At 52.1% G+C, this 25,273-nt stretch overlaps 1 protein-coding gene across 3 annotated transcripts in view; it reads right to left on the bottom strand.

Moving 5' to 3' along the window:
* Window positions 1-3,673: 3,673 nt before the first annotated feature.
* The window catches only part of STK35 (serine/threonine kinase 35), a 46,010-nt gene continuing 24,410 nt past the window's right edge, over window positions 3,674-25,273 (bottom strand). For 2 of the 3 annotated variants that reach the window (XR_009522098.1, XR_009522099.1), the window contains 2 exons: window positions 8,114-8,223; window positions 3,674-3,866 (listed from right to left, as the gene is read on the bottom strand). The gene's annotated coding sequence lies outside the window, so the exon portion shown is untranslated. The other variant, XR_009522100.1, reaches the window with a different exon arrangement.

Genomic DNA, 25,273 nt, shown 5'->3' with positions numbered 1-25,273 from the left:
AGGGTGGAGCGGGCTCAGGAGCCCGGGGCTCATGCGATGGGGCTGCTCCTGCCCTGCAGGCCCCTGAGCAAGTTCCTTCCACGGGGCCATGTTCCTGCAGATGCGATGTGCTCTCATGCATGTACTATGTAAACATGTAGTGAACGCCTCCTAGGGGCCGTATCGGGCACTGTTTAAGGATGGGGAGATTATTTACATACGTTCACAGACACGCTTGTGTATGTAGTATATACATGTACGTAACATAGAACTTTCTGCTAGTGGTAACTGCCCTAAGGAAAAAGAAAGCACGTTAAAGAGAGAGAGGTGATGATGAGGCGTTCCTTTAAATAAGGGGCCCAGGAGAGCCCTCTCAAGTGCATGAGCAGAGACCTAAATGAAGCAATGAAGTAATGCCTTCCAGGCGGCAGGAACAGCAAGTGCAAAGGCCCTGAGACGGACATGTCCTGTGTGTGCTTAAAGGACAGCAGTAAGGTTGAGATGGCTAGAGGGTAGAGCCTGAGGGGCGCTGGTAGCAAGAGGGTCTGGGGAGTTAGAGGAGGAAGATGGAGAAGGGCCTATAGGCCAAGGAGAGGGTCTGGGTGATCCCCTAAGTGCAGTGGAGCCTCAGCAGGTTTGGGCCATGACCTGTTCTGATGATTTAAAAGGAAATCTGTGTGGAGGCTGGATTGAGGGGTGGGTCTCAATGCCACAGGCCCTCCTTTGGGTCCTCAGGGGGGATACGATGAGGCAAAGACCTCCTGGGAGGTGGGAAGATGCAGCAACTCTCCAAGTCAAAAGACTAACAAAGGCTGGGGTGCTGTGCCCACTGCAGTCTGTCAGGGCACTGCAGGCTGGGGGCCGCAGCACAGCCTGGAAAGGGCTGGGGGCCCGGGTCAGACAGCAGGTTGGACCAAGCGCAGGTTGGATCAAGCCTCCGGACTCACCTCGTCCAGCACGTTCCCACCACGCTCGCTCCACAGCCTGGGAAATTCCCTCTGTCTCAGGCCGGGCACACCATGGTGCACCTGTCTTCTCTGAGTCCTTCCTCCTCTGGATCTGGAGCTCCTGGCCCGCAGGGCCTACCTGGTTCACAAGCACCGAGTAGGTGGCTGGGAGCAGCTATCTACCCAATGACTGAGCCAGAGGCTGGAGTCAGAGGGACTTGTAGGAGCAGGGTCGGCGGGGACAGGCAGTGAGGGCCCGCCCGGATGTGTGACCTCTCCTTCCATGGGAGAGGAGCTCTCCAGATCCCTCCCTCCAGGGCCTGGGTGACGCACTCTCTCCTCGGTAGAGCCTGGCCTTGAGAGACCCCGTGTCACAGTGATGCGTCCCACGTTCCTCATCACCACGCCCAAACCCGGCACACAGTGAGCCCCTCAGAGCCCCTCCATTTCTGATCCCGGCCCTAATTAACCCCACAGTGCCCAAGGCATGGGGAGAGAAGGAAATGCTCTGGAGTACCCACCACGTATGTGGCATGAAAACCTTCAGTCCTGCCAACCATCATATGAAGGGGATATTTACTATTTTGCAGATGAGAAAATCAAGTCAGAAAGGCGATCTGCCTCAAGGTCAAGGAGCCAACAAAACAGCAGAGATAGCGTGCGTCCTCTGAACGCACGTCCAGAACGTTCTCTGCACCCCACGCCTGCTGGAGCACTGACTGGATCTGAATCTAAAGTAGCTATCTACTATTCTCCCTTACCCGCCGTTAGCAGTATAGTGGTGAAGACATCTGTAACACCCACTAGGACGACCACAAAAGACAGTAACAAGTGTGGGCAAGGATGTGGAGAAGGTGAAACCCTAGCACATGGCTGGTGGGAATGTAAAATGGTGCACCCTCTTTGGAAAGCGATGTGGCAGCTTCTCGGAAATTATGCTTCTTTACCATATGATGTAGTCAGTCTACTGCCAAGTATGTATGTGCTAAAGAGCATTAAAAACACAGGTCCACGTAAAAAACTGTACATGAATCTTCATATTAGCATTATTTGTAATAGCCAAAAAAAATGGAAAAAATCCCAATGTCTATCAACTGGTGAGTGGATACATAAAATGTGGTATTTCCATGCAATGGAATACTATGCAGCAATAAGAAGGAACGATGCACTGGTATGTGCTAATGACGTGGATGAGCCTGAAAACTTGATGAAGTGAAAGAGGCCAGACACAAAAGGCCACACACTGTGTGATTCCATTTATATGGAATGTCCAGAACAGGCAAATCCATAGACACAAAAGGCAGATTACTGGTTGCCTACGGCTGGGGGGTGGGAGGAGCGTGCTTGGGAGGGGAGGACTGCAAATAGGCATGGGTTTCTTTTTTGAGGCGATAAAAATGTTCTGGAATTAGACAGTGGTGATGGTTGCACAACTCTGAATATGCTAAAAACCACTGTCGTGTACGCTTCAAAAGGGTGAATTACCTCAGCAGTTATTTAAAAAAAAATGTACTTGTGGGTTGTTCTCCTAGCTCCAGGCTACTGCCCAGGCTAAGCACAGAAGTATCCTTTGCCAGAAGCTTCATCCCCAGCAGCCACTGGACACCAAAGCCCGGGCCTGGAATGCAGCCTGTTCACTTTCAGATTAGGCAGGGAGCCCCGTCTTATCTTCTCCTCTAAACCTACATTCCAAAGTCCTGACTCTGTCCTCCTGCAGCTCTATTATTCCTGGGCTCACCAAGTCTCCTCCGGAAGAGCCCAGGTGGTGGGTCCCACGTCAAACACCAACCCTTTCCAGACGTTTAAGCTTTACTGAGGCAGTGCAGTGCCAGGAGTCAGGGTCTGGAGTTCAGCAGGCTCCGGGACAATCCCAAACCTGCCTCTTTGGGAAAAGCAACTATGGAACCATTTGTTGAGAGCCTATTAAGTGCTGGGCCCAATACTAGGTTTTTATGAGCCCTCAGCTGCTCTGAAGGTAGTTATCACCCACCACCACTGTACACGGGTACGCGAGGAAAGGGACATGCAGCCAGGCTGAAGCGCCTGTCCCAGCCGGCATGTGGCACGTGGCTTTTCCTGGTGCGCCAAGCACTCAACAGTCTGGATTTCTCTGGGCTTTAGTTTTCTCCTCAGCGAAGGGGCACCCACCGCACCTACCACACAGGCCAGCGAAGGTAACAGAAGTGCCCGACTTTTAATAAAAGCCAGTCCTCACTCCGTATGGAATGTGGTTTCTGCTGGCCAGGCGGAGGGAGATAGATGGGCTATGTGCTCTGCCCTGCGCCCCTCCCCCACCCCCGGCCAATCACTGGTCCCCAGACACGGGTGCTACCCCCTCACCTACAGAGCTGTTTCGTCCAGCTCCTTTGAGAGCCTGGCTCCCAGCTGAGCTTTCCAAAAATGTCCCCTTGCCCTTGCTGCCATGGTTGGGAGACTCATCTCTACATTAAAAATCCCTGAGGGCAGAACTTGCAGAAGCACAGAGCTGGGGCTGGAAGGGCCTTTGGATGTCTGGGGGGCTGGCAATGCTGGCTGGGCCCTGGGCCCCTGGGGAGAGCAGACCAGGCCTGGTGTGGTTTCCTGTCCCAGGTGTGGATGGGGAGGACCACCCAAGGCCACCAGGCGTCTTCTCATCAAGCAGCCGAGTGTCCTCTTCTGCTGCTCACGCAACCAGGACCCAAACAAGCTCCTCCAAACAGGAGGCGACAAAACCACAAAGCACTTCTTTTCAAATCACGTATGGCTTCTTTGACCCCATCAAATAACTTTATTCACACAAACGTCCCTTAATTTACAAAGCCTCAGTCATTCATACACATTAGGGGGATCCACAGTGTTCAAGGAACTTAAATATAATGTATCATACCAACCCAAGTAAACCAAGTACAAAAAATATTCATATATAAAGTTGTTCACACGTAGGTCCTAGATTACCAGCTTCTGTGCAAAAAAAGAAAATAAAGAAAATAGATTTATTAACTAGTCTTTGAAACTAACCTTGTGCCTGGGTTAAACCCTCCCTCACACCCAAGTTGGCCCCACACGAATATGAATCATTGCAGCAACATTCTCTCCTGCTCTGATGGAAAGAGGCGCCTGGTACACAAGACCATTTCTTTAAAATGTCCCTAAATGAACTCCCTTCCTCCTGCGGCCTCTCAGGGAAAAAGACGCGGGGGCCTCCTTCCCATTACCCCCCGTCTAAGGACTCCTGGAGCTGCTGGCAGTGGACTCAGCCCTCGGCTACGGGTGCTGACATCAGCCTGGTCCCCCGCCTCCCAGGGCATCTCTCCAGACAGGAGCGCTGGCCATCTAAGCCTGGCAGGGCAGGATCAGAGACAGTCCGCACTGTCCCGAAGGCTGCGCCTCAGCCACGAGCCAGGGGCCTGGAGAGCGGAGCAGTGTAAGCTCAGCTCTTCTCAGGTTGCCAGGTCCTACGAGACTCCAGCAGCTGGGCCCCCAGACAGGCCCAGGACAGGGAAGGAACAAGAACCTGAGCCCCACTCAGAGGCAGAGCCACCAGTGCCCCCAGGATGGGCAGGGAGGGAGCGGCACATGAGGAGCAAAGGTGGGTGGCGCACTTGGTGGGCAGGGCTGGGAGCCCGGGCGGCGGAGCCGAGTTAGGGGTGGAGGCCCGACTCCTACCTCTCCAAGCTTCCTAAGGCTGAAACCCAGACATCCACCCAAGTAAGATCTGTCTTCTAAAAAAGTGAACAGCCAACAGCAGGAAAAGAAAGAAGATTCCCACAATGCCCGCTCTTTTCCTTTTCTTAGAAAAAGACTCGAGCAAAAAAAAATTATCTTATTGCTCCAAACACTGGTTTTCTAGGAGACGCCTAAGTTAAGGAGCGAGATCCCGGAGGAAGAGAATGAGGGGCGGGGAATGAGGCTGTGAGGAAGGTGGTGAGTGGTCTTAGCACCGCAGCGTCGGGGGCAGAGGGGGTGCAGGGCCTGTGCCCCGGTCCCCTGCCTTCATTCGCTCTGGGGTCACCACTGGCAGTGCCATAAAGGAGCCAGGCGCCGTCCAGAGAGTCAAATCTCCACCCAGCATGGGGCACGTTTCTCCTCCAGCTGTAAACATGGTATTTCTTAAGTAAACATTTAATACACTCCCTCAGAAAGGCAGCCATGGGGGCACGAACCACATGTGGGTGAGAGGAAAGAATTCCATTCTCTTGTCCCAGTGCCTCTGGGATGAGAGGGTGCTAAGGCCTGTGACCTTAGTCCTGGGGCCCAGGAGGGGGTCAGATGGAGCTGGTCTCCAGGGAAGAGACTGCATCCTCTGGGCTGGAGGTAAGAGGTGGGACGTGCTGGGGAGGAGGTGGCCGAGAGTGCACCTGTCTGCAGCACAGCCCTGTCCTCAGCAGAAGCTGCTAGTGAGCGCCCTGTGGTGGCTGGGGGTCACGTGCCTGGTTGCAGCTCTTAGGAAGGGATGGGGCAAAGACCGGGGCATCCATCCTCCCACGAGGCTATCTGTGGGCGAGCGGTGAGAGTTTGAGTGGCAGATGAACACCAAGAGGGAGAAAGAAGCCTTGTCCTGCCAACTGAGCCAGGCGGCCGGGCGGGGAGGGCAATGGAATAAGGCACTATGATCTGTCTTGCTGATTCCTCTCACTGAGGGGGAATGGAGCTCAGATCCGTAGGGCTGAGGCCCAGATCCTCCCTCCAAAGGCTATCCTTTTCACAGATCCCAGGAGACAAGAATAACTGACTGCTATTTTAAGGGTTGGAAACTCCTAGAACTTGGACAGGACTAACAAATTGGTGGCACTGAGATGATGCTCCCCAGAGCGGCTGCCAGGCCCGAGACCCAGGTAAAAGGCAGGAAGAGATGACAAGGCTGACTCCAGTGGGAAGAGGTGAACAGTGGCTAAGGGAGAGGACGGCTACCTGGGCCTAACCGAGGCTAGTCTGCCGACTGGGCAGAGCCAGCCTTGACTTCGGGCTGACTTCCACCCGGGTGCTGGGTGTCCAAGGTGGATGAAGTGGAGAACAGGGGAGGGAGAAGAGAGACAGGCACTTGGGGCTAACAAGGTAGGCCTCAGGAGCTAGGGAAGGAGGTCCTGCCACCAAGCAAGGACGGGCTGGGAGTCCTGCAAGACAAGGGTACGTGGAGGCTGCCCACCTCACCCGAAAGGTATGGCCACCTGTGACCTACAGCTCCAAGACCTTAGTCAGAGCTAAGAGACCTGGGGAGGGCGGAAGGGAAGGATAAGCAAAAGGTAAATAACCTGTTAGGCTTGAACCCTCACTAGGACTTCAGAGTGTGGGCTGCGGCCAGGGACAGGCGAGGGTGCCGAGTCCGGGGACTGTTTTTCCCACGTGCTCATGGACAGACAGACAGCTGCCCCAGAGGGAAGGCGGGGAGGTGGGGCAGAGAAGGGGTGCACACTGCAGTTAGGGGATGTGCTCTCCCAGCTGCAGCTCAGAGTAGACTCTAGGTTGTCTGAGAAGTCAGAGGGAAGAGACAAGAGACAGGTGATGACAAAGAATTTCGGCTGAGGGAGGGGAGGGAAGGGCCTAGTCACCTCCTGCTGCCCTGCTGGATCCTGCTAAGCACAGCTAGCCATCTGCCCAGGAGGAGGAAGAGGACTTGAGAAAAGGCGGAAAGAATGTGAGCAAACATATTGCTGAGTTTGCAAGTCTGGGCTGATGCTGTGCTGGTCTCTCCTAAACTCCCAGGGCCAAAGGGCTGCGGCTCTGGGGGGAAGCCCTCCTTGGTCACATACCAACTTAAATGCCCTCCAACATCTCCCCTATCCATCCTATGCTGGTTTAGAGAAAACAAACAAAAACAACTAAACACAAAAGAATTCCTTTTCCCTTCCTTGCTTTGCTGTAATGGGGTGAGAAGCCAGGTGAGGGGCAACAGGGACAGCTCTCCTTCTCCTGGCAAGGGGAGAGGACACCCCGCTTCAGAAGCCCAGGAGTAGGGAGGTTGCAAGAGTCGTTGGAGAACGGAAGAAAGGCTACAGACAGACACTGGAGGTGGGGTCACAGGGTCACAGCCAACAAGCCCACAGGCACCTAATGGCCATGGTCCACCCCGTCAGCCAGGTCCATCCTTTCCCATCAGACACATTTACACTGAGGGGAGCCCCTAACAGTAAGTCCCTGCAGTGAGGGAGAGGATGCTCGGCACTGTCACCATACGTGACACCACGGGGCCGGCACGCAGGGCACACCCCTCACTGTGAGGAGACGACAGTGGCAGCCGGTTCAGGACACCCTGTTCCTATGGCAATGGTCACAACTGGGTCTTGGGGACTCAGGCGGTGTCTGATGACCTGGACATCTGGTGGGTACATCTGGGAAGACGACGATCCAGGAGGCAGGAGGTGATGGGTGCTGAGCTCACAGGAGTGACAGATGCCCGCCGAAGACCCACCTGTGTCCCAGGCAGAGGTTTGGCACACAGTTTTCTCTGGGAATCATCCTCTAGGAGGAAGATCACTAACAGAAAGGTAGGCTTGTAGAGCTGGGGTGGGCTGGCCGTTCAAACGCCAGGAAGTACGAGATGATCACCCTCTGTCCCTTCCCCCCTCAGAACTCCTGGTTTTAAAGGGCAGTAGAGGGAATGGATTCCCTCTGTAAGTCCTGGTGTGGCCCTGGGCTTCCAACTGCTTAAAGAGGACAAACCCAAAATACAGATCTTCTTTCTCGAGTTCTCCTGGCCAAGCCCTGGTCCTCCCCTTCCAGGTGGTTCTTGGCCTCTGATCATCTCCAAGGCCCAAGGGCCAGCCAGGAGCAGGCCACCAGGGAGTCCAGCAGTTCCTGCACCTGGTGGGGAGGCAGCACAGAGGCCTCCTTCTGGCTTCATGTCCCCCATTCCAGGAGAAATCCCCAAATTCTCCATGGAGGGGCAGGCCTTCTCTGGGGAAGTGAGGTGTTATAAGCAGAACTAAGAGATGGGTAAAAGAAAGGAGACAGGAAAAATAAAGGACAAAAACAAAATAGCTCCCTAACCCCTTATAAAAATTAAAAATGAAATTTATACATATGCTTTGTCCATATTGAGTTTCTTTAAAGAAATTGATGCCTGTCCACAGCATAGCTTCCTGTTCTTCTGAAGTCTTAATCGTTTAAATTTTTAAAAAAAAGGGGGGGGGAGAGGAAGACAAAAAAATAAAAAATAAAAAAATTAAGCAAAACTAAAAGGAGGGGGAAAACCCAAACAAAAGCTTCACATTGCTGGAGATCCAGCTGTTGGGAGATCGCCAACCGGCCAAGCCACCGCCTGTACCCTCTGCCGTCCTCTGTGCGAGACATGATGAGACTGTGGGTCCCGAGGATCAACCTGAAAGACAGAAGGCAGGGAGAGTGGACGTGGGTCAGTGGGCATGGGGCACCTCCAAGCTCCAGAGCCCCCACTAGGTACCAGCACCCAACCCCGATGAACTCCGGAGCCGTGCTGTGCTGGGAGCCGGGGGAGCTGGGTTCTAAGCGCTCTCTATGGAGTGAATCCAGCCTCACTACAACCACCACGCCACGGACATGTTATCCCCCTTTTCAGATAAACTGTGGTGCGGCTTAAGCACCACGCCCCAAGTCACGTCACTGGAGGGGCAGACTCCAGACTCCAGGCACGCTGACCCCCGCTACAAATCCGAGCACGAGCCCCACCCCTCTGTCCTGGCTTCCCCGCACTGCTAGGAGAAAGATGCCCCAGGACCCAAGCGTTCCGTCCCCGCAGCCTTGGCAGCCCGAGTTCCCTCCCCCCCTCCCCCTCTGTGACCAATCATGCTGCACTGGAAGTTCACAGCAACCCTCTTACCCCATTTCAGAGACAAGAGAAGTGAGGCTCAGGCCTCTGAGAACCTGCACTAGGCTACCCCCCCAGGTCACAGAGGGGCCAGAGTCCCACAGGCAGGGATAGTGTTGGTCTCTGAGCCGCCCGCTGGGCCCCAGGCTGCAGGGCACTGCCGTGCTTAGGAAGGAGGCTGCAGCCAGAACTGTGGTCCAGTCCACAGTCTCTGCCACTGGACTGTGGGCAAATTTGAGTCCTCTGGTTCTTTGGTCTTGTCACCTGTACCACATCACAGGTTACTACAAGGACCAAATGAACTAATACATGGAAAACTTACAACAGTGCCTGGCTGTACTGTTATTAGCTATTATTTGGGAATGGCCTTGGTGCCAGGCCTCAGAACGAGACCAGCGGCCAGCCTTTCAGGGACCTGTTCTAATGGAGGCCTAGAATACAAGAACCCGCAGAGATTAGCCCTGGGCCAGCCCCCACCCTGCCCAACCCAACTTTCCCAGTCTGAGCCTGATTAGAGCTAAGTATAGCCCTAATACTGGGCAGGCGGGCCACCCAGGGCAGCAATGCTCCGTGGCGACCCATTGTCTCATCAGAGTTTCCAAGTGCCCACTCTCATCCTGAATGACTTAATCAGACAGTCTTACTCAGTGTGTGTGAAATCCCCCCACTGGCTTCAAGGCTCAGTAAGCTCGCTGCAGCCTGACAGGTATGCCCCCCCAGCCCTGCGTCCTCCCCACCATTGCCTGCCGCCTGTACAGTCATATCACACTGGCCTGTCATCCTCAGGTCCCAGGGAGATGCCTGGCTAGTCCTCACGAGAGGCAGCAGGGTACTGCAATATTGGACAGCTTTACTTCTCCCGGTCAGCCTTCATTTCCTCCTCTGAGAAATGGGGGCTCGTTTTCGAGGTTTGAGTGGAATACCGACTGTGAAGTACCTGGCCCACGGCAGGACCCAACTCCTCGACATCCCATCCTCTCCCAGCCATTTGTCCCCAACCAGAAATTATGAACGTGTCAGGCTTAACAGGCCGCGGTCCTCAGCCAGTGAACCATCCAAACTGCTTCCAGCCGGGCGAAGGTGCCACGGCAAGGACACGCACTCCACTGGAGGAGTGTGACAAAGCCTTCTAGGAAGCAATTTGGCAACGTTTTCAGAGCTTCAAATGGATTGTGACCCTATAATTACACTTCTGGAAATCTAGTCTAACTGATTATCCTAAATACGAAAAGGACTTTATGAATAAAGATGTCCACTGAAGTAGTATTTAAATTGAGGTAATAATCGCAAATCCAAAAATGAGAGATTGAAGCAAATGACCCATCTACTCAATGATACATTACAGAGGAAATGAGAAAGCTGTGTGGCATTTTTTTTTTTTTTTTTTTTTTTGCGGTATGCGGGCCTCTCACTGTTGCGGCCTCTCACTGTTGCGGCCTCTCCCGTTGCGGAGCACAGGCTCCGGACGCGCAGGCTCAGCAGCCATGGCTCACGGGCCCAGCCGCTCCGCGGCATGTGGGATCTTCCCGGACCGGGGCACGAACCCGTGTCCCCTGCATCAGCAGGCGGACTCTCAACCACTGCGCCACCAGGGAAGCCCTGTGTGGCATTTTGAACAACAGTATGGCAGAAGCATTTCCATGGGTTAAGTGGAAAAAAGCAGGCTATGAAGTTCTGTGACATATGACCATATCTATGTAAAAAATAAAAACCTCCAAGTATAGGAAATCTGGCAAGAAAATACATCAAAATGTTATACTTGTCATCGGTGGATTTTCCTCTTCCTCCACTCTCCCTCTGTATTTTTAATACTGAGTACACATCATATTGTCACACTTCACTTTTTTTTTTTTGCGGTACGTGGGCCTCTCACTGTTGTGGCCCCTCCCGTTGTGGAGCACAGGCTCCGGACGCGCAGGCTTAGCGGCCATGGCTCACGGGCCCAGCCGCTCCGCGGCATGTGGGATCTTCCAGGACCGGGGCACAAACCCGTGTCCCCTGCATCGGCAGGCGGACTCTCAACCACTGTGCCACCAGGGAAGCCCCACACTTCACTTTTTAATGGGAAAAAAAAGTGTATTTAATGAATAAAGAAAGCTGGCAGCCCCATGAGAAAGATCTCTGGAGTAGCGAGGGGTCCCAGAGACCAGACCCAGGCTCTTCTTTGGCCTCTTCCACACACAGTGGACAGTGGAGAATCTTCCACACCTGTCAGACGAGAGGCTAGACTGTGTGATTCCTTCCTCCACTGCACAGGTGAGGGGTGACTCAGGGTCCATGTGTGGAATCAAGTGGGGATGGATGATAAAGGCATTGGAAAAGTATTTGATCCAAGTATTTGATCTCAGGCCCAGCCTTTTATTCTACTGCTTCTGCTTCCCTACCTGTTAATTCCCCTCAACAAACATCCACTGGTGGGTCTTATATGCCAGTTTTGACTTGGAAAAATACAATCATCATGAGCACATCCTGTGACGGTCCAGCAGCCACCTCAAACCTAGCTTTATTCAGCAGGCCTAAGGGCCTTCTCCCTGTTGCTTTCAGTAGATGAAGCAGAGCAACCAGAAGATTGGGGGAGGGAGGGCTTGGGGGAACCTCACCATCTAAGATGCTAAGTGCTTGTGAGAAAGAAGAAAGGCCCGGGAAGTTGTATGGTCATGTGTGATTTGCTAAGATAATCTTTGGAACCAGTTATGACCTGTTTAACACTGCTTTCCTACCTCCCCTGGTTGGACCCAAGCTGAGGACAACCTCAAACGGATGACCATCACAGCAGGAAGGTGACGCACGGCAGCAGAAAAGTGGTGTCGACAGGGAGGCAGAAGTCTCTTTACATAATAAACTAGCAGAACAGACTGTGCCTGCAAAAGGTCACACCAAGCACCCAGCACTGCGAGAGTGCCTGACACCAGCGTCATGACCACTCTAACCCTGGCTCCCCTGCCAGGAAGCAGCTGACATTTCCCACAGGCTCCTCCACACTCCCTCCCTCCAGCTTTGGCACTGGCTCTGGCCCTCCTGGTAGGACGCCTCAGGACAGGTTCGCCTCCTTCTGCCCAGTGGGCAGGGACAAGAGAAATAGGGTTCCTTCTTCCACAGAGAGAACCCCGGCTTTGCATTCCTTTCCCGTCTTCCATTAGAGAAGGTGTACCTTCCCCCAGGGAGCCAATAGCTGCGACCTCCCTGGAAAGGGGGGGTGGGGGGTGGGTGGGTAGGGTGGGGCTTTCTACAGCCCCAGGTAGGAAGGGCTCAGACCACGTGGCTCTGGGGTAAAGCAGCAGCAGGCCCTCCCAGGCACCTGCTGGAACAATGAATGGTTTAGGTCCCAGCCCAGTGGGCCCTTGCCCTTCGTCCTAGTAGATGCCACACCTCCACTCCGACTGCCTGGGCTATGGCTCGACTGCCTGATTGCCGGCGTCAGTCAGGACTTGCCATGTCCCTTTCAGTTGGAACGCTGACTTCTGAGCACAGAGCCCTCCTAGAGGGCAAAGCCACCCCTCTGAGCACAATGAAAAGCAGTGATGTGGTTAACCTGCAGGTGACGCCTGTAGTGCACTCCCATCTCTCACCTGCCTGACAAGCTCATCCAGCGAGGAGTTAACGAGTGAACAGGCCCAGAGATGGAGCCACTTGCCCCACACCAGAGCAGCAGGACTGGCACTCAGCCCCATCTTCTCCGGCCTCACTGCCCACAGCCTTTCTACTACGAGCCTCCATTTAGTGCTTCCAGAGCCGGCTCTGCCGTGGCTCTAACAGCCTGCATTTGAGATGGTCCCCTGCGGGAAAGGTGTCCAGGAAGGTGCTGGCAAATGCTTCCCTTTCTTATTTCAGCTCTCGGACTAAGTTCCCTCAGTACATCCGAGCTCCTTATTTCTCTATGATGATCGTAACAGCAATCACTTACTCAGCATTGAATATGTGCAGGCATGTTCTACAATGGATAAAGGTAGGACACTTTTCTATGTAACAACCTGGTAAGGCTGTGTAGGAGGGCTGACAGCCTTACCAAGTTGTTACATATAAAAGTGTCCTACCTTTATCCATTGTCTCCCAGTGAGCCATGCCCTGCCGTATCCTGGGCCTGCCACTTGCAGCCATGAGAGCCTGTGTCCTCGTTGTGCTGCGTGGGCTGCAGGTTGGGCTCAGCTGACACACATAGAGCCCACCTCCTCTTGGTGACATTCGTCCACTTTAAGGGAGACTCAGGTTCTGCTTGAAAGCCTGTAGAAGAGGGACCTCACCATCCTGCTGTTCTGTTTGGAAGGGCCCTGGTGCAGGAGCTGGAGTCGCCCTCCCTCCCTAACCCCCCATCACAGCGCCCAGGCCTCTTTTGCCTGGGAAGCCCGCATAGCACTCCTGTGCTGCCTTCTGGTTAGGGTGTTTCCTCAATCGAGAAGGAGCCTACAAAGCTCGTCTTGATTCTCAGTACTCCTTGGGTCCTGAGAATCTGAATGTTGAGGATATTCCTCCAGAAAAATTCATGTGACTTACACACACTGAGATGCTTCCTGTGCCTTCAAGGGGATTGCTGTATGTGCATCCTTGGAGTTAGAAGGACCCTGGGTAAGGACCCCTGGTCCCAAGCCCCTCAGCACATGACAAAACCAGGTCCCCAGAGAAGAGTGGGGAGAGCTCGATGAGACTGGAAGCCGGCTTTCCTACCTGTACTCTCAACACTGGGCGGGTCAGTGTCTCTTTAAAAAAAATTTATATGTATATATATATATATATATATATATATATATATATATATATATATTTATCTTTGGCTGCATTGGGTCTTCGTTGCTGCGCACAGGCTTTCTCTAGTTGTGGCGAGCGGGGGCTACTCTTCATTGTGGTGCACGGGCTTCTCATTGCAGTGGCTTCTCTTCTTGAGGAGCACAGGCTCTAGGCGCATGGGCTTCAGTAGTTGTGGTGCGCAGGCTCAGTAGTTGTGGCCTGTGTCATGGACCCAAGTGTTTTACATCTACTGCCTCATCTCACTCAACCACCCTACTAGGTAGGAGCTGCTGTTGCCCCAGTTCTAGAGATGAGGAAATTAAAAGTTCAGAGACAAGATGTGCATGGCTAGTAAGTGGTAGAAAAAAGGGTTGAACCTAGGTCTGACTCACTCCAAAGCTCCTGCTTTTAACATGTAACTTTGTAATGTAAAATCCCTTCCTAGAGAGACAAAAAGAGCTTAAGTGGAGTTTAAAACCCATTTAATCCCTTCACCTATAAACAGATTCCCTCAGAGAAGGCTTCCAGAAGGCTTGGCTGAAGTACCTCTGCATGGGTCTGGGGTCCAGAGCACAAAGGGGGATGCAGTGCCAACCAGGTGGTGAGCAGCCTTCTGGCAAGTTCCTCTGCCAGCCAAGCAGTTGTCCCTTCTGTCCAAGGAGACTGAGGAACCAAACTGCTCCCATTAAGGCCATCAGCAGGTTGGAGAACAGAGGCTGGGGAAAGCTGAGGTGGGAGCAGGCAGCCATGGGGCTGGGGACCCAATGGGCTCCCACGGCCAACTCCCTCCCCATGTCTTCAGCTCGCAGACTGGGAATGGCTGGGTGAACAAAAGATTACCCTTCATTCTAAAAGTATGGCCTTCCTACCTTGGTCAAAATGTCATTTCTTTGATGAAATGACGATGAAAGTATATGGGAGTGGTTTAAAAAACTGTTCTTCCATCTCCTACCCCCACCCCCGGCTTTGAAATTGTACTGTCCTTCAAAATGTGTAAGTTTGGCAACCACAGGATTTAAAAATCTCTGGGAGCCACAGCTAAGCTTTATTTTATTTTTATTTTTTTTTAAGTTATTTATTTTGGCTGCATTGGGTCTTCATTGCTGTGTGCAGGCTTTCTCTAGTTGTGGCGAGCGGGGGCTACTCTTTGTTGCAGTGCAAGGGCTTTTCATTGCAGTGGCTTCTCTTGTTGTGGAGCACAGGCTCTAGGTGTGTGGGCTTCAGTAGTTGTGGCACGCGGGCTCAGTAGTTGTGGCTCGTGGGCTCTAGAGCGCAGGCTCAGTAGTTGTGGCACATGGGCTTAGTCGCTCCGCGGCATGTGAGATCTTCCTGGATCAGGGCTCGAACCCGTGTCCCCTGCATTGGCAGGCAGATTCTTAACCACTGTGCCACCAGGGAAATCCCACAGCTAAGCTTTAACTCTGCACTTTTACTCCAGTGCAGGCTGTGGTAAACAGTCCTGGGTTCAGATTTGAGCTCTGCCGCTCACTAGCAGTTTACATTATCCGAGCCTCCTTTTCCTTCCTAGCAAATGGGGATGCTGCCAGTTCCGCTCTGGGGTCAGCTGTAAGGAATGAGGATCCCCAGCAGTGGGGCAGTCAGGGAGCTCTACCTTGTTATTAGTTACGTTGATGGTCTTTTTGGTTTCTAGCGGGGTCACACACTCAACTATGTATAACTTATCCGGAGTCAAAGTTTAATTCAGGAACTTTCTCTCCTGTGTTTTCAAAATGGGAGATTTAAGAATGAGGGCAGTGAAGGTGATGGTGGAGGGGGAAGGGAAGGGTAGCTCTCCACTGCCACACCTTTACCATAATGCCCCAAGGACAGCCAGATGGGAGCAGAAGCATCCTCAGCACCTTTCGACCTGCTCAGGCCTAAAGGTGGATTTTTTTTTTTTTTTGATGTGGACCAGTTTTAAAATCCTTATTGAATTTGTTACAATATCGCTTCAGTTTTATGTTTTGGTTTTTTGGCCGTGAGGCATGTGGGACATTGGAAGGCGAAGTCTTAACCACTGGACCGCCAGGGAGGTCCCCTAAAGGCGGATTTTTTGAAGTCCAGGGACCTAGAAATCAGAAATACCACCTGGCTGTTTGAGAGGACCAATTTTCTGTGGCTTCGCACAGAAGTGTCACAGCTACTGGTTCAAAGGGTGGGCCAGTTCCCCAGGTGACCACTGGTGCTCCTCAGGAGGGCTCCTGCAGGCTTCAGGGTGGCACTCGAGTTTGTGGTCTGTGCTAGGGTAAGCAGGAACGCTGAGCAAGAGTCCTCACAATACTCTTTACTTTATACAGACACATCTATCCATGAACAAGGCTCTCCCCACGGATGAGGAATTTTAGTCTCAGAAGTTACTTAGCAAGTTGCAAAAGGTTAAATGGGTAGTAAATGGTTAACTGGGATTCAAATCTAAAGTCTAGTTTTCTCTATTCCTCTCTGCCTCTCACCTATTTAACAGGAAAGAAAGTCATCTGACTGGCATACTCAAGTCGTGGTTTACTGGGTGGGAAGCCAAGAACTCACCCTTACCTAAGCTCCCCTAACATACAGCCTGGTCTTATCACTGTAGTTAATGATGCCTGTGATAAACTAGACACTATGCAAGGCCTGATATGCAAAGCCTCCTTTGTCCAGGCAAAGGACCATGTAGGAATTATCCCCATTTTACAGATGAGCAAACTGAGGCTCAGGTTATTTATTTTCAGCATATCATGCTGCAGAAGCCCAGAGGCAAGGTAATCTCAGGGTCACAGGGGGCAGGCCTCTCCTTCTAAGCAAGATTAGCTTCAAAATGAGTCATTTTTCATTTGTTTCATACACCAGACAGCTGGCTTTTCATACTCAGATACCAACATACCACCCTGGGGGAATCAGCGGCTCTGGCACTACTGTCTGCCCTAATCTGTCAGAGGGACTGAGGCCAGGGAGCCAAGCTTGGTGCATCATTGCTCTAAGGCTCAGCTGAGCAACAGTGGTGCTCACAGCAGGGCAAAGCCAGGGACGACTGTGCTGTGGGTGGCTCATGGCACAGCATACGAGGTCCTGTCATCAGGGTAAAAGAAAATGAAGTAGACATTATAAATGGGATAATGGTGCCTTCAGTCTCCAGGTTTACAGAAGGGGAATGGCGTTAGGGTAAGGGATGGGAGGTCAGAAAGCACCGAAGCTTACCCAGCAGGAGCTTCACAGCAGATAGGGACAACAACCTGGAAGGCCGTGGTGCTGTGTTTGCGGTCTCTGAGTCCTGACCAGGGGACCAAAACAAGGCAGAAGTGCAGGAGCAGGTCCCCAGTGTGGTGGGAGTACCATTCAAAGAGCACAGGTAGTCTGGTTCTCTGTCAAGGGCTTGGGCTTTGGAATAGGAAGATCTAAGGTTTAAACCCCAGCTCAGCCAATTACTAGCTCTCATCTTTATCAAGTCTGTTTTCTACACCTACAATGTGGAAATGTCTACCTTGCAGCGTGTGAAGCCCAGTGACAGTCTTTGTAACGGTGTCAGTGAGATACGCAGGAGGTACTTAATCAAGCTGCGATGGCAGCCTTAAATCACATCCCCAAAACCAAAAACCTCACAAGTCATTCGCTCAGGCAAAAATTCCAAACAAGATAAATTGGCCTCATGTTAGTCTTCCCTGGAGGAGACAGTGTCCTTCCTGCTTCGGGCCTCAGGAATTGCGAGTCTGGTTGCACGCCCCTTCCCCTTGCCGTCAGCTCGGATGGTGCATGCCTCCTCCAGGAAGCATTCCCAGGGGCCCAGCCTCGGTAGGGACTCTTCTCTGTTCTCTGGTGAGTAGGAACAGGAAGACCACAGACCCCCCACTAACCATGCTGCGCGTCCTCTCACCACCCCCTAACTACAAGCTTCCTGGGGGACAGGGACAACCCTCTGCTCCTCTGAAGACTCTCAGGTTGCCAAGCACAGAAGGAGCTCGAATACTGGGTGACTGATAGGAATTGGGAGTTAGCATATGGCAATAAAAAGTTAATTCACAGGCTTCCCTGGTGGTGCAGTGGTTGAGAGTCCTCCTGCCGATGCAGGGGACGCGGGTTCGTGCCCCGGTCTGGGAAGATCCCACATGCCGCAGAGCGGCTGGGCCCGTGAGCCATGGCCGCTGAGCCTGCGTGTCCGGAGCCTGTGCTCCGCAACGGGAGAGGCCACAACAGTGAGAGGCCCACGTACCGCAAAAAAAAAAAAAAAAAGTTAATTCACAAACTTCACGGAATCATTCATTCAGCAAGACAGGAGTTTAACATAAAAATATGGCTATAAAACCCCTGCCTTTGGTTGAGTTCCTACCAAACATCCCAACAAGCCAGGTGCACAGAGGGATGCCACCCCACCCCAGGAGGTTGGCCGCCTCTCCAGCCCCCACTGGCGCTATTTTTCTCCCGCGCTCCACTGTGTCCCCACCCTACCCTCAGAGCCCAGTGGGCGAAATGGGCACACGGGGAGGAAGGGTTTTCCTGACACAACACAGCCTATCAGTGACAGAACCAGGAGGCTCCTCCGTGACTCCCCCTGTACCCACTTCCCCACAGGAGGCCGGCCCTCACAGGGGAAGGACACAGCCCGCAGTCTGCAAACAGACTGTTTCATCTGGAGAGGGAGCTTGAAATCCAGCTGCAGCTAGCTGGAGCCGGCCTGGCTTCAGAGAATGTCCCCAGTCTAAGTCAGCCACAGTAAGAGGTTAATGAGAAGGACTGGAAGACTTGGGTTTGGCCTCAACTCTTTGGACTTCTCAGATGTTAAAGAACCACTGTGGCCTCCTTCCACGCCCAGCCATCTGCAAAATGGCAGAAATGTCCAACAACTCTCCTTAGCTGACAAGGGGCTCAAGAGGTGGTGGAGTTCATACCTGGCGGTCTCCCATTCTCCACAATGGAAGGACATGGACTATGGAAACAGGCAGTAGGACAGGGCAGCCCCATGAGGAACTAAGCACCTGCCCTTGTGCAGCCAGAGGACTTGTCCTTTGCCTGAGAGGCCACCCCTCCCATCTTTCACATCCTCCTCACCTACTTATACTCGTCCAGAGCAAGTGTCCAGTGAGTTCTCTGAAAGGCACACTGTCATGCAGGCTGTGACAGCACAGACACAACCAGAGGAGTGTACCCCCGCATGGCAGCCTCTTAAGACACACTGGGACTTCCCTGGTGGTGCAGTGGTTAAGAATCTGCCTGCCAATGCAGGGGACACGGGTTCGAGCCCTGGTCCGGGAAGATCCCACGTGCCGTGGAGCAACTAACCCTGCGCGCCGCAACTACTGAAGCCCATGCGCCTAGAGCCTGTGCTCCTCAACAAGAGAAGCCACTGCAATGAGAAGCCTGTGCACCACAATGAAGAGTAGTGCCCGCTCACCACAACTAGAGAAAGCCTGTGCGCAGCAACGAAGACCCAGTGCAGCCATACATACATACATAAAAATATATATATATATATATTTTTTGTTGTTGTTGTTGTTGTTGTTGTTGTTAAAAAGAGACACTGACCCGCCCAGTGTTGAGAGTACGGGTGGGAAAGCCGGCTTCCAGTCTCATCGAGCTCTCCCCACTCTTCTCTGGGGACCTGGTTTCTTCATGTGCTGAGGGGCTTGGGACCAGGGGTCCTTAACCAGGGTCCTTCTAACTCCAAGGATGCACACACAGAAATCCCCTTGAAGGCACAGGAAGCATCTCAGTGTGTGTAAGTCACGTGAGTTTTTCTGGGGGAATATCCTCAACATTCAGATTCTCAGGACCCAAGGAGTACTGAGAATCAAGACGAGCTTTGTAGGCTCCTTCTTGATTGAGGAAACACCCTAACCAGAAGGCAGCACAGGAGTGCTATGCGGGCTTCCCAGGCAAAAGAGGCCTGGGCGCTGTGATGGGGGGTTAGGGTGGGAGGGCGACTCCAGCTCCCGCACCAGGGCCCTTCCAAACAGAACAGCAGGATGGTGAGGTCCCTCTTCTACAGGCTTTCAAGCAGAACCTGAGTCTCCCTTAAAGTGGACGAATGTCACCAAGAGGAGGTGGGCTCTATGTGTGTCAGTTGAGTCCAACCTGCAGCCCACGCAGCACAACGAGGACACACGCTCTCATGGCTGCAAGCGGCAGGCCCAGGATACGGCAGGGCATGGCTCACTGGGAGACAGGGAGTGGACAGAGCTTAAAGCCAGGATGGCATGTGGATGCAAACACATGGCAGCTTTATCTCTAGAACGTCCCAGGTTCAGTCAGGGCAGCGACTGGTTCTATGCAAACTTCAGCAAGCAGTCACTGCGAAGCTCCTAGATAAGGAGACTCGGTCGTATTTTAGCCGTGGCCGTGGTGTCACCATTGCTGACTTGCTTGATATTGTTTTAAACCTTCCGAATCCCTGAAGTGTGCTGCCCAAAATGCTAGTATTTAAGTCTGCCAAATGCACAAAAAGAAGAATCACTGGGCAAGACCTAAGATTCTGAGATTTGGAGGTCTCTGGGGATCTGCACGCTGAGTCACCATCTACGTCTGAGGATGCAGATCCAATTAAACCCAGTCTTTTTGGCCTTGGGAAGTCACCAGGCTGTCAGGGCCTGGGGGTTGGTGTGTCCCTTAACCAACTCAGTTGGTAAACAGGTATGGGTGGAACTCACTCAAGACAAACTAAGGGGGAACTTTTTGTCTCCAGAAACAGCCCTGGTAATTGGCAGTCAGCTGCGGGGATACCCTAATTCTCTTCCTCAACTTATTAAGTGTGGGGTGAAATGAAGGCTGCCAACAGCCTCAGCTGGCCCCCAAAGAGACTGGGGTTCAGCTGCGGCTGCTGTGATTAGCAGAGAAAGGGCTTAGGGGGAGGCTGGGCTGCTGGGAGAGATCTCCTCCCCTCTTGGGCCCTTAGCCAGGAGGAAGATGTCTAAGGAGTTGTCAGAGCTAAAGGGGAGAGGTGGCTCCTCTATATGGGGACAGGACAATTTGTGGTTGTGAACGGCGTGGCTCAAACAAGGTCATGCCCAGAGCGGTTGGGGCCGAAGGAGACCATATGGACTCTGGTTACAGCAAGCAGTCCAAAGCCCAGTGTGCTGAGGGGAACTCACTGGGGGCACTTGCTAAGGGGTTTGGCGCTCTCTTAGGGAAAAGAAGGGCACTGCAAATTGTTAGTGAGAAGTGAAGCAGAAACGAATGATTAACCTATGAGATCCAGCAAAAATAGAACAAGGGAGCTACACAGAGGCAGCCACCATTTTACTGAACTCCCGCTGTGTGTTAGGAGTTGCACTGGGTACTTTGTTTCTTGTGCATTTTGTCCTTACAACAGCATACAGTGAGCATCACTGTTAAAGGAGCATCATTTAATGGATTAGGAAATGGGGGCCCAGAAAAGTTAGATGACTTGCCCAAGGCACCCTGCTGATAAGAGGCAGAGAGGTGATTCAAACCTAGGTTAATCAGCATATCAGATTCAAAAGCAAAAATGGAAGCACAGGGTCTGTAATCGCCCTGGTCAGTGGTGGCCCTTTCTCCCCTCCTGTGCTCGGGCAGGTGCCAGTGCAGTCTTACACCTTCTGGAGACCGGCACTGTCAGGTGCAGCATCTTATCTCCCTCCCCTAGGGGGCTTACAGCTCTCCCCTCATTGTGACCAACTTATCTGCCAAAACTCCAGCCTTGTACATCACCGCCACCTTTTCTGTAGGATGAAGTTCACCTTTCTTAGGCTGACAGTCAAGGCTCTTGGCAACTTGGCGCTACTTCACTCTCCAACTTGAGCCTCTGCGTGAACCAAACCAAAGATCTGCTCTTTCCACAAATTCTCAGTGTTCTGCTTTTGCTCACATTGTGTCTCCTGCTTAGAAGACCCTTGTCTGCTCTCCATTCTTCAAGGGCCATCTTAAGTCACACGTCCTACAGGTTGCTGTTACTTACTTCTTCAACAAAAAGCCAGTACTCGGTCCTCTGAGCTCCTGGGAGCACTGAGACAGTACCGTGCTGCAACATCTTTGGAAGCTCGATGGAAAAGAGCACGGACACCCGAGCTTTAGCCTGGAGCTGGCACGCGCTAGCCACGTGGCCAGTGGGGCAAATCACTCTCTGGAGTGGGAGCAGGGCGGACACCGTACCTAGGATGCACGTGAGCATTCAACGAGACAGTAAACGGGAAGAGTATGAACCTGGCAAACAGCCCGGGTTCAGTAAGTTTAGGTAAGAGAAAGTGCTCCCTGGCACCTCCCCACCATGCCTTACAGATGATAAAGGCTCCAGGCTGTAGCAGGCTTGATCCTACACAGAAACAAGTGCATGCAAGATCCCCAGCAAGCTGCAAAAGCTCTCCGCAAAAGCTCTCCTTAAGCATTTGCTAAACAAGGGCAGAAAAGGACTCTCCTGGGTTCCTGAAAGGAGATCTGGTGGAAGGCAGGTGGGGCCATCCTCCACCCCAAGGCCTATACAGAATTCAAACCAAGGCACGGCAGGACAGCTGAAGGACTGACCTTAAGGGAAGGGCCACCCCTCTGCTCCTGGTAGAGACCTTCTCCCTCTACCTCCGTCCCCTGTACTCCTTTCCTTAACCCCAAATAGAAAGTATTTCCCAATTTACAAATTAAAGTGGCTCTCAAAATCAATTTTATAGCCAGCAATCATGGTTCTAATGTTATGTAACTATTAAAAAAAAACAAAACCAGTGAGATGCCAGCGCTAGAAAGCTGCTCTTTGGCAGAACCACCAGCCTGCCCATGTGACAGCACAGGTTTTCAGCTCTAAAAAGCAAAAGTAAATACAAAAACAAAATGCTATGTCCTTGAGGCATAATTACAGCAGAATGAATATGCAAATACAGACTCAGAAGAGTAAGATACATCAGTCAACTAATGAGAAGCTGATTACAAAGGGGGTTAGAACAAAACACAGCAAGACTCAGCCATCAAATAAAGGCTGTGAAGGCAACCCTGGGTCTATGGAGGTCACTCCGTGCCCATGAAGGCGCTTTACGTTGTGTTTTTTTTTGGGGGGGGGGTGAGGGGGAGCCAAGAACCTGCATATATTCTGAGATACAACTTCTAGCTCTGTTACCAGTATGGCCAACAACTGGTATGAAAGAACGGCAGGACTCAACAGCTGTGGAGTACCTACTGCATACCCAGCACCCCTAGGCTAGTTTTACATGAATTTTTCATTTACTCACAAAAAGCCCATGGGTTAAGTGCTGGCAACCCCACTTTATAAACGAGGACTCCAAGACTCAGAGAGATGCCTAAGGTTTAGATGGACTGAGGCTGGGAGCAATATTTATCTCCATGGCCCACACCAGGCACACAGTAGGTACTTAATACATGCCTGGAAAGAATAAGTGAAGTTTCCCAGTCTGGTTCAAAGCCACGTCTAAGACTCCACTCAGAGACGTAAGCCCAACTCCAACCCCACTGCTTCCCCCTTTCCTATGCCTGCTGCCCCTCAACTTCCCCTTCCTCTAACAGTGACCTCCTGTCCTATCACAGCAGCTTTGCAGGGATCTGTTATGTCTCTGAATGACTCTCCGGAGGGCACCCCTACACGCTCACTGTTATCATGGCTTAGAAGCCCACTTCCCCAGGGCCTGGGAAGCCCAAGGAGAAGTTCAATTGTTTTCCTCCTCCTCCTCCCCCCAGGAGCAGATGGCCACAGGGCCTCACCTCATCCTCAAGACAAATGCACAAGGCAGAAGCTAAGCAAGAATTAGAGGAGTCCCCGTCCTAGAACCACACCCACTGTGGAACTTGAACGCACCGGGGCTGAGGGACGAGGGGAAAGAGGACCACCTTTTATACTCTGGTTTTCTGGATGAGGAAACGACAACCTACAGGGCGTGACCTGTCCAAAGCCCCGTGCTACGTAAGTACAGAAGATAGAGCCCCAATTAGAAGCTGGCAGGCCCTCCTAGTTCTCAGGCCTCGATGCAAGCTTTCTAAGGGTAGAACTGTAGGATGCTAGGCAGATGGTGTCTTTACCCTCTTCTGCCAGGGCAGTTTTCAAACCTGAGCGTGCCATCAGCATCACCTGGAGGTTCCTGTTGAAACACTCACCCCCAGCTTCCAGCTCTGTAGGTCTGAGGTGGCGTCAGAAATATGTTTTTTTTTTTTTTGCGGTACGCGGGCCTCTCACTGTTGTGGCCTCTTCCGTTGCGGAGCACGGGCTCCGGATGCGCAGGCTCAGCGGCCATGGCTCACGGGCCCAGCCTCTCCGTGGCATGTGGGATCTTCCCGGACCGGGTCATGAACCCGTGTCCCCTGCATTGGCAGGAGGACTCTCAACGACTGAGCCACCAGGGAAGCCCAGAAATACGTTATTTTTAAGAAGTTTCCTGGAGATGCTGCCAGTCTGGGGACCATACTTTGAGAACCAACAGTGCTGAAGTTTGTCGTGGTCACCGTGTGTGTGCTGGGGGGGGTGCGAGCTGGTGAGGGGGAGCAGGGAGGAATGTGGCAATAGCATGTTGATGTCTTCAAGGTCACAGGATAGACTCTGGATCTGTTAAGTAGAAAACTTCTTACTCCTGACACCCTCAGTTCCTTCCACTGATAAAATGGAAGCAGTCTTTCTAAACTTTACCCAGCGTGTGTAACATGAGTCTGTGGATTCTGAAGATGCACATCTGGGTCTGCCTATGTCATCACTATCGTATGACCATCTCAACGAAATTCTAAGAGTAGGTGGGAAACTGGACTTCTGGGGACAGGTGTCCCCTTGCTATAGGACTTCCAAAACACTGGGCTGGAGTGATGTGCTCCCGAAGGCTCTCCATGCTACACCTGGTTGGTGCCCATGCCCCGAGATGCTCAGGGTCGGGGAGGGAGGAGGCTCTCTGGATCACCTCAGTGGTGCCATCTGGATTTCAGTTTAGGCAACTGGCCTAAAATCCCAAGCAATTTTTTTTTGGAAGGTGAAAGTCACCCTGTTCTTTGGTCTCGGGTGTGGTACATTCACACTCATTTCCGCTGTCCCATGAAACCAAGGGCTCCTTCCAAACATTCATCACATCCAAGCCTGCAATCTGGTTACTAACAACAAATGAGTCTTTAGTTGTCACTTCCAGCTCTCCTTATGTCTGGTACAAGGCTGGGCTGGGCTGGAAAGGCCCATGTATTCTGCCAAGATCTGACAGCACTACCCTTTTTTCAGTCCATGCCTTAGCTTTGCCCTAGACTGGAACTCTCTGGGAGGACATGCCTTAGACATGTACGAAAAAAGCAGGAAAAAAACAAAAGGGTGCTGTACATGACATTTAAGGGCTTCCTTTTTACAAAAGGATGGAAGTAAACACGGAATGAGTCAATTGGCTCACATCATCTGTGTCTTTCCCACTGGAACAGAGGGTCAATACCAAAATCCAACATGATGTACCAGAGCCCACCTGCCTTCCACTACTGCTCCAGTGCCAGGCCTTGGAATTATAAAAAGCCAAGGTTACCTACCATTCATAAGATTACCTGCCCAGGCCCCACTTCTGGCTCCTTTATGCAGCCTGGGAAAATAGAAGCATTTTCATCTTCTTCATTATGCCCTAAGGTGTGCCTGGGTGGCTCTAATCCACTCCTCCTGAGTCCCTAGACATCACTTCCTTTTACAAAGAAACAAAATACAGAATTCTGACCTGTGTACAATGCAGGCTGAGTTACAGCTTTCCCCTGGCACCTGTAACTGAAAGCGTAATTCCTTTAAAGTTGGGAAATTCACTGCAGTATTTTACGGTATTGATTTATTTTAAACTTCGCCGGCAGTTTTAAGGCCTGCATGCCTCTGAATCCTAGAAATGCTGGAGGAGGTCTCCATTTCCTTTGATTTTGTAAAATCACAGAAGACTCACTAGTAGAAATGAAAAGAGCGGCTGGGAGCTTATATGTTGCTGCCCTAGTTTATCAAGACAGAACCCTG

Source organism: Delphinus delphis, chromosome 15, assembly GCF_949987515.2.
Source record: "Delphinus delphis chromosome 15, mDelDel1.2, whole genome shotgun sequence".
Lineage (NCBI taxonomy): Eukaryota > Metazoa > Chordata > Mammalia > Artiodactyla > Delphinidae > Delphinus > Delphinus delphis.
This window is presented reverse-complemented; position numbering and strand designations above follow the sequence as displayed.